This window comes from Carlito syrichta, unplaced genomic scaffold (genome assembly GCF_000164805.1).
Source record: "Carlito syrichta isolate Samal-C Ts95f unplaced genomic scaffold, Tarsius_syrichta-2.0.1 Scaffold314071, whole genome shotgun sequence".
NCBI lineage: Eukaryota > Metazoa > Chordata > Mammalia > Primates > Tarsiidae > Carlito > Carlito syrichta.
This window is the reverse complement of record NW_007258167.1, coordinates 129,118-139,210: the sequence shown is the minus strand read 5'-3', so window position 1 is coordinate 139,210 and position 10,093 is coordinate 129,118. Positions and strand designations below refer to the sequence as shown.

At 38.0% G+C, this 10,093-nt stretch overlaps 1 protein-coding gene across 1 annotated transcript in view; it reads left to right on the top strand.

The window, feature by feature from the left end:
- Positions 1 to 10,093, top strand: part of MYO3B (myosin IIIB) — a 332,356-nt gene that overhangs the window by 318,265 nt on the left and 3,998 nt on the right. The window lies entirely within an intron of this gene.

Here is a 10,093-nt window from a genome sequence, read left to right as displayed (position 1 = left end):
GAGTGCAGTGGCCACTCCTGGCCACCGCAGCCTCGACTTGCTGGGCTCTGGCAATCCTTCCGCCTCAGCCTTCCAAGTAGCTGGAACTACCGACGCGCGCTACCACACGCAGCTAATTTTTTGATTTATTGTAGAGATGAGGTCTCGCCAAGTTGCACAGGTGGGTCATTTTTTTAAAATGCTACAATATTACTTTTTTCATTTTCAATTTCCAAGTGTTGTTGCTATTATATAGACAATGATTTTTGTATGTTGATCTTTATCCTACAGTTCTTGCTAAACTCAGGTATTAGTTCCAGTGGCTTTTTAAAAATTATATTCGATTTTCTACATAAACAATTGTATCATCTTCAAAGTAAGACAGTTCTATTTATTATTCCTTTCAAATATGGTTGCCTTATTCTTTCTTTATTGCACTAGCTAGAAATTCTGGTATGATGTTGAATAGAAATGTGTGTCAAGAGTGAACATTCTTGACCTGTTTCTAATCAGGAGAATCATATTCAGCCTTTCGCCGCTAAATATGATGTTAGCTGTAGGTTTTTCAAAAATACTGTTTAAAAAAATCAGGTATGAGGAAGTTCCCTCCTAGTTTGAGGTTGTTGAAGATTTTAAAATGTATTATTTTTATAAAAATTGGAGGTTGGAGTTTGTTAAATGCCTTCCTTCATTTATTGCAATAATAAGCTTTTTCTCTTTAGTTTATTCATGTATGACATAAAGTCATTCGTAATATTCCCTTCTTATTCTTTCAATAGCTGTAGAATCTGTAGAATATCACCAATGTCATACCTAATATTGGAACTTTTATCTTTTCTTTTTTTTCCTTCTGATCTGCATGGCTAAAGGTTTACCAATTTTATTAGCCTTTCAAAGAAACGGTTTTTAGTTTTATCAATTGCTTTTCTATTTCCTATTTTATTGATTTTTCATTTGATCTTTATTATTTCCTTTCTTCTGCCTACTTTGGGTTTCATTTGCTCTTATTTTTCTAATTTCTTACAGTGGAGGCTGAGGTAATGTATTTGAGATCACTCCTTATGCTTAGTGTTTAAATCTTATAAATTTCTAAGTACTTCTTTAGCAGTATCCCAAAGGTTTTGATAGGTTTTATTTTCATTTGATTAAAAGTACTTTTTAGTTTTTCTTTTCACTTTTTCTTTTACCTATGGGTTATTTAGAAGCCTATTCATAAATATTTGGGAATTTTTCCCAAATATAGCTTCCTGTTGTTGATTTCTAATTAAATTCCATTATGGTCAGAGAACATGCTTTGTGTAACTTGAATATTTTTAATTTATTAAATCATGTTTAATTACCTAGAATATAGTCTAGCATGGTAAATGTTTCATGTACACTTGAGAGGAATATTCATTCTGTTGTTGTTGACTGGAATGTTCTACAAATATCCTTCGTGTCAAATTAGTTGTTCAAGTCTTCTATGTCCTCGATGACTTTTTAGTCTACTTGTTTCATCAGTTATTGGGAAAGAGTATTGAAGTCTCTGATAATAATTGTGAATTTGTCTATTTTTCCCTGCAGTATTGTCAGTTTTAGCTTCATATTTAGTATTTTTAGATTCTTTTGATAAACTGGCCTCTTTATCAGTATAAAATAACCTTATTTATCCTTGGTAATTTTTAAAAAAATTTTTGCCTGGAAATTTTCTGTGTCTGATATTAACATAGGAAGCCCAGTTTTCATTTGACTACTATTAACATGTTATATCTTTTTCTTTTACTTTTAACATATTTATGTCTTTATATTTTTATACTTTGTGTAAGCAGCATAAGGTTGCATTTTCTTTTTTATCTGGTCTGAAAATTTCTTTCTTTAAAAAATTGAGGCTGGACTTGGTGGCTCAGCCTGTAATCCCAGCACTTTGGGAGGCTGAGGCGAGTGGATTGCCTGAGCCCGCGGGTTCGAGACCCGCCCGGGCAACTTGGCAAGACCTCGTCTCTACAATAAATCAGAAAAGTTAGCCGGGCATGGTAGTGCGTGCCTGTAGTTCTGGCTACTTGGAAGGCTGAGGCGGGAGGATCGCTGGAGCCCAGCCGGTCAAGGCTGCGGTGACTGGGAGTGTGCCACTGCACTCCAGTCTGGGCGACAGAGTGAGACTCCAACTCAAAAAATAAAAAAATAAAATAAATAAAAAATTGAAGTGTTTTGACCATTTACATTCCATATTATTATTCATATGGTTAGGTTTAATATATTATTTTGCTACTTATTTCCTATTAGTCTCATCTATTGTTTCCTCCTCCTCCTCAAACTCCTTCTTCTTCTTTTTCTTTTTTTTCCCTTGAAATTTATTGGCTAATTTGTGTGATTTTATTTTATCTTCTTTGTTCACCTATTAGCTACAACTCTTTGCTTTATTTTATTATTTTATTTTATTTATTTATTTTGAGTTGGAGTCTCACTGTCGCCCAGACCGGAGTGCAGTGGCCACTCCCAGCCACCGCAGCCTCGACCTGCTGAGCTCCGGTGATCCTTTCGCCTCAGCCTTCCAAGTATCTGGAACTACAGGCATGCGCTACCACGCCTGGCTTTTTTTTTTTTTTATTGTAGAGATGAGGACTCGCCAAGTTGCCCAGGCGGGTCTCGAACCCACGGGCTCAGGCAATCCACTCACCTCAGCCTCCCAAAGGCACGGGATTACAGGCTGAGTCATCGAGCCCGGCTCTTTGCTTTATTTTAGAGGTTGTTTTATGATTTATGGCACACATCTTTAACTTATTTTAGCCTACCTTCAAGTGATACCCTTCACATAAAGTATGAGAGTCTTGCAATAGTCTACTTTAGTTTCTTTTCTCCTAACCTTTATACTGTTGTTATAATTTCACTTATCTATATATTATTAACTCCATAATACATTGTTATTTTTGTTTAGTCACATATATTTTAAAGAGATTTAAATAATAGGAAAAACATATTTGCCAACATAGTTTCCATAAGGTATTCTTCATCCTTTGTGTACATCTATATTTCTATCTGGTGTTATTTTTCTTCTGCATGGACTTCCTTTAACATTTCTCATAGTGCCTGTCTTCTGATAATTAATTCTTTCTGCTTTTGTATGTCTGGAAAAGTCTTTGTCTTTATTTTTGAAAGATATATTCTCTGGATCTAGAAGTCATTTTCTTTCAGTACTTAAAAACTTTGCTCCACTGTCATCTAATTTGCATGGTTTCTGTTGAGAACTCTGCTGACATATTTATCTTTGTTCCTCTGTATTTAACTTGTATTTTTTCTTTGGTTGCTTTTATGATTTTCACTTTATCATTGGTTTTGAGCAATTTAATTTGATGACCTTTGGTGTAATTTTCTTCAAGTTTTTTGTGCTAGAAGTTTATTAAGCTTCTTGGATCTGTTGATGTATAGTTTTGATCAAATGTGAAATATTATAAGCATTATTTCTTCAAATATTTTTCTGTCTTCTTATTTTCTCTCCTCCAGAGACATTGAGTACATATATTAAGATTACTTGAAATTTCTCCACAATTCACTGATGCTCTTTTTTATTTTTATAAATGTTTTTCTCTGTGCTTTATTTTATAGAGTTTCTATTGCCATGTCTTCAAGTTCACCAGTCTTTTTTTTCTTACAGTGTCTCACTTGTTGCTAATTCTATTCTGTATATTTTTCATCTCAGATATTGTAAACTTTCTTTCTTTTTTTTTGAATTGGAGTCTCACCTCGCCCAGACTGGAGTGCAGTGGCCACTCCTGGTCACCGCAGCCTCGACCTGCTGGGCTCCGGTGATCCTTCCACCTTAGCCTTCCAAGTAGCTGGAACTACAGGCACATGCTACCACGCCCAGCTAATTTTTTTGATTTATTGTAGAGATGAGGTCTCGCCTGCCCAGGCAGGTCTCGAACCTGTGGGCTCAGGCAATCCACTCACCTCAGCCTCCCAAAGGTGCGGGATTACAGGCTGAGCCACCGAGTCTGGCTGTAAATTTTATTTCTAAAAGTTCTTCTCAAGTTTGTAAAAATATATTCTGTGTCTGTATTTAACTTTTTGAACATTTGTAGTACAATTTAATGTACTTCTCTGTTAGCTTTAACTCCTGTGTCACTTCTGGATCCATTTTGATTTGTTGATTTTTCTCCTCATTATGGGACATATTTTCCTTCATGTTTCATAATCTTAACTAAGTACCATATATTGCCAATTTAATCTTTTGGGAATGCTGGATAGTTTTGTATTCCTATAAATATCTTTGTGTTTTGTTCTGGGATACATTTAAATTACTTGAAAATAATTTTATTCTTTTGGGTCTTGCTTTTACAATTTGTTAGGTGGAACCAGAGTTGTGTTAATGATTAATATTTCCTCACTACTGAAGCAAGAACTTCTAAGTACTCTATCCATTGTCCTATGAATTATGAGGTTAACTAGTCTGGCTGATAGAAGCAGGCACTATTGCCAGCTCTGTGTGAGTGCCAGGCACTATTTCCTCTAATCCTCTCAGATGGTTCTTTCCCAGCCTTGGGCCATTTTTTCCCCTGCATGTGCCAATCATTACTCAGCTGAATACTTGAAGATACCCTCTGCAGATCTCCAGGCTTCTCTCTCTCTTTAGCTCTCTCCTAGTTCTCTGTCCTACAATTTTTTTTTTTTTTTTTAGTTGGAGTCTCACTCGGTCACCCAGACCGAAGTGCAGTGGTCGCTCCCGGCCACTGCAGCCTTGACCTGCTGGGCTCTGGCGATCCTTCCGCCTCAGTCTTCCAAGTAGCTGGAACTACAGGCACGTGCTACCACGCTTGGCTAATTTTTTTTTGATTTATTGTAGAGATGAGATCTTGTCAAGTTGCCCAGGTGAGTCTCAAACCCGCTGGCTCAGGCAGTCCACTCACTTGGGCCTCCCAAAACACTGGGATTACAGTCAGCCACCAAGCCTGGCGTCCTACAAATTTTAGCCTTGGTTGTATCTCCCAACATGTGGTGGTAGAGTCTGAAGTCTGATCAGTTATGTATAAGTTCAATTACGTATCACCCATATTGTGTCTGGAAAAGGTCAGGTCTTTACAAGGGAGAAAATAACCTCACTAACACCTGATCAGAAGCACTCAAATGTTCCAAAATTTCTAAATATTTTTTTTTCCTTTGCAATGACGTTGCCTTTCAGTAGATATAAAACCCATCTTGAATAGAGTCCAGGGGTACCTTTCCTCTTTGCTCATTCCCCCTAGTCCCCTCAGTCTTTTCTACCTCTCTACTCTCTCTTTAAGGTCCTGCTCCCTCTATAGGGTAAACCTAGAAGTTCTTGGGGACCTGACAGTTTTTGTTTCTGGTTCCATCCTCAAAGAGCAATGTGATCACTATAGTTTCTTAAATGTCTGTCCCTCACACTCTTCTGAGTGGAACCATGAACAAGACCAAAATATTTTCTTCTTGCTGAGATGGACAAGCAAGCACTTCATTAACTAGCGTTACATCAGCTCTTTTTTAAAAAAGTCAATAATCTGAAAGTCAGGAAACTTGAATATTAATTTTAGCCTTTGTCAACTACTTTTTGTAATCTCAGATGGGTTATTTCATATCATTGAGAGTGGTTTTCTTCATCAGTAGAAAGAAGACTTAATGATCCAGAAAGATTCTTTGTGGTTTAAAAATATGTCCACAAATTATTTGAGACTCCTCTCTTCAACAGGTGGAACTTAATTCCTTTCCTACTGAATGTGATCTGGACTTAGTAACTAGCCTCTAAAGAATAGAACAATATGGAAGACATGATGGTGTGTCACTTCTAAGCCTAGGTCATAAAAGGCATTGCAAAAAAGTTATTATTTCTTTCCCTCTCTCTCTCTTTCTCTCCTCTCTCTCTCTCCTCCCCTCTCTCTCTTCCCTTCTCTCTCTCCCCCCCCAATCTCTCTCCTTCCTTCTCTTCCTCCTCCTCCTCCTCCTCCTTCTTCTTTTCTCTCTCTCTCTCTCTCTCTCTCTCTCTCTCTCTCTCTCTCTGGGGTCCTTGTTAGGAGGGGAGCCATCTTTTATGTCCTAAAGCTACTCAAGCAAACCTCTGGAGAGGCCCATGTGACAAGGAACTGAGGCCCCCTGCCAACAGTCAGTGAGGACATGGGGCTTTCTACCAATAGACATGTGAGTGAGTCATCTTGGAAATGGATCCTCCAGTGCCAATAAAGCTTTCAGATGACTGTAGCAATGGCTGACATCTTGACTATAATCTTATGAGAGACACTAAGCCCAAACTGATAAACTGCTCTTGAATTCTGACCCTCAGAAACTGTAAGATGATAAACGTTTGTTTTTGAGGCATTACATTTTGAGGTAATTTGTTATGCTGCATTAGAAAACAAACATATCCCAGAACATTGCAGATCCTTCCATTTTATAGTTTATAATTTAAATGTGTGTAAATTATAGTTGCCTGTTGCCTTTACTAATACTTCTCAAACTGCTTTGCCTGTATATTTAAAAACTCTTCCTTGAACAGCCTATATCCATACAACAATAACATTTTAGGCAGAAAATGAAATGATATTTTTGAGAGATATTTTTCGGTGAGATTTTTACTATTTTGATAGCTTATATGTTTTAATAAAATGAGACCTTGGAAAATTCCATAGATTTCTGGAGCAGGAAGGGCTCTTTGGTCCTTGGTGGGCCATCAGGAGCTTTGTGGATTCCTTGACATTGTATGCAATGTGTTAAGAGCCTTTCCGAAGATAGAATGTGTATAGAATGTGTATAGATTTTACCAAGTTGTCATAGAATCTTCAGCTCCATATTCCCCCTCCCACAGAAGAGCTAAGATCTGTTTATCTGGTTCCCATTCAATTTAGGTACAGAGAGGTGAGTGATTCAACCACAATTAGAGACAGATCTTCTGACTCTTAACTCAGTTCTCAGACTCAGTTCATCAGTTCTCAGGATGTGCGATAAATTCTACCTAAACAAAGCAGCTTAGAAAGAACTGGATTTTGCAATTCCCTCAAGTGTCCAGACTCTCAAGACAGACTTTTACATTTATTATTTTGCTGTTGCCTATCTCCCACCCATTTAACTCATCAAGCTGCTTCAGGAAGGGGATATAATAGATCTCCTCAAAACCTTCCCCTCTTCCTGGCAGACCTCTTGACTTGGTTTCTTTCAGTTTAGCCTTTATATTGACACACACAGGAGCTCAGTCAAAGTGATTTTTCACCATGGTACCTGCTAGAATCCCAGATTACTCCATGAAGGACTCACATTATACTTCTCTGACTTGATTACTATAGATATACCACATATGTTTCTTCAGTATATTTTGAAACCTTCATCTCTTTGTAGTACGGTTACCCTTCTCTTTCTGAATTAAACCAGATATGGATATTATCACATAGTAAATCAAGAGATTTGGGTTGGCAGACCAAAAAACGAAAGTTCTAATATTTATGTTAGTTCAGGATACATTCTGTTTATTTAGAAGACATTAGTAGTTGCTAAGAAACATCCACAGATGTCTGAAAAAGAAGTATAAATCTTTGGTTGAAGAACTGGAATATATCTTGCATTCCTCTTATATCTCTCAAGGTGCTGGTCATTCATTAAGTTCTCTTTTTTTTTTTTTTTTTGAGTTGGAGTCTCACTCTGTCGCCCAGACTGAGTGCAGTGGCTGCTCCTGGCCACCGCAGCCTCGACCTGCTGGGCTCCGGTGATCCTTCCGCCTCAGCCTTCCAAGTAGCTGGAACTACAAGTGCATGCTACCACACCCGGCTAATTTTTTTGATTTATTGTAGAGATGAAGTCTCACCAAGTTGCCCAGGCGGGTCTTGAACCCATGGGCTCAGGCAATCTACTCACCTCAGCCTCCCAAATCACAGGATTACAGGCTAAGCTCCTGAGCCCGGCCATTAAGTTCTCTTTAAATACTTCATCACCAACAGCATTGGACATTCACCATAAGCAAGCTTGGGCTGCTAAAAGTCCATGGAGCCCATGCCAAAATGGGTGGGCCTAAAAGGATAGGAAATCCTTTTTTTTAGCCACTGACTTTTCCACCTAAAGCTATCTGTACTTCAGCTTTCCCAAAATACTCACGCCATACAGATTTGTCAGCTATTCCCACCTTCCCCATGTGCTCCAGGACATAATCTTTTTGCTATGGCCAAAGCCAAGTCAGAGAAACTACAACTGAAACTACAGTCTTGGAGATCTTGAGGCTGAAGAGTCTGTGCCAGTGCCAGGAACTGCCCTGAAGGCCTAAGCTTGACTCCTGGCTGTCCCTCCTCCCATTCAGCTCCAGAAGATATCTGCTGTGAGCAGGTTCCTGGGTTTGGCCAAATGAGCCAGCATCATCTGGTCCTGGCCACCTTTCAGGTTTAGAGAATACCACCTCTCCTCCCCAAAGGTGAAACCAGAGACTCAGACCCTTGGAAACAGTCCCAGGATTTCTGTATACAAATGTTTCCAAAAAATCCAGCATTATATCCTAACCTAGAAAACAATCTTGTAGTACAAAGATGAGGTTAATTGAATCAAGTTCTGATCAGGTATGTTTATTTTTCCATAAACAGAAAGATACGGATCTATTTGGTAGGAAGAAGGGAAATAGTTCATATTTTGGCAGTTTTTTTTAAAAACTGAAAACAGCTCTATATTTTAAAGTAATTTCAAAAGAGCAGATTCACTTTCCCTGAGGAATGGCAGGAAAATCCTTTGACAAGGAAATTAAGTTTATGTTTAAGCTTCCAAGGGGTTGAATTTAATTATAGATGGCAGCAAAGAGCAGAGAAAAAATCCTTGAAAGTTTTCTGAAGAAAAACTAAGGTAACCTCAAGGCTCTGCAGAGTCCCCACCAGCAAGAAATCCCTCACCAAATACAGCCCCTCAACCTTGGATGTCTCAACCTTCATAACTCTAAGAAATAAATTATTTTTCTTTATAGGTTAAAAAAAGAAGAAGAAAAACTAAGGTACAAATTGCTAAAAGGATATATATTCAACAAGTTGTATTTTTTTAAAACAGGGAGAAAGAAGTAAAAGGGAGAAAAAGAGTCCTTTTGGTAGTGATGAAGTTCACTACCCCAAAACATGGCACATTGGCATTTGAAAAAATAGCAGAGGCAGGAAGGTCATTCTCACCTTTTCCTTCCCTTCTCCCCTGAAGCACGTCATAAGACCCTAATGTGAGGGGTGCCCTTCCTATACCCAGAGAAAAGGAATATCCTTATCTCTGAAGACACAGGGACACAGAGAATTTGAACAAACCGTTCTTGCTAAATTCCTCCAGTTTATTTCCATTAGATCATACTCTTCGTTTGATTCTATTTTTCCATGACTATCCATTTCTTCATCAAAGCTGGCATAAAAATATACAAGTCTAATTGTTTCTTCAGGTCTTTGTCTCCTTATGAAGGCTCCTGTGTCACCTAAGTGAATTTGTATGCATTTCTCGTTATCTGTCTTTTGTTATAGAGGCTTCAGTTGTGAACATAGGATGGGTGAGAAAAGATTTTTTCTTCCCTACTCTTATCTTCTTTGATTCTATCCAGAACTTCTTTCATCTAAAAGTTCAGAAGTTCACTAAAATGAAGTAATTTAAGAAAACAAATGTGGTTTTGGTGACCGAATCAAGAAAATATACCTCCTCGATATTTTGAGTAAAATGAGCAGCTCAGCTGAAAGAATCAGTAGTGTTAGGCCATATCAATTCTGCTATCTACAATTTGCTTCAGGTGGGACTTTGCAGAGTCAAATTATGTATAGTGGTATTTAAGTTATTTTTATAATAGTAATGCTAACATTTAAATTATGACTTTCACTGGGAGAGCGGTCTAGATTTCAGCTTTCTAAAAGAATTAGATATTTTGATTTTCCATGCATAAGATGCCAAGTGTGCACTGAATATGAATTACAAAGGAACATTAAAAGAGAAATACACATTGCAGAAAATATGCAAGTAGGTAAGAGCAAGTTAATAAGTATAAATTGTGTGTCTTTTACTACCTACTATGCTATTATTGATGCTCGAGAAATATTTACAATTAAAATACAAGGCCGGGCTCGGTGGCTCAACCTGTAATCCCGCGCCTTTGGGAGGCTGACGTGAGTGGATTGCCTGAGCCCGCGGGGTCGAGACCCGCCTG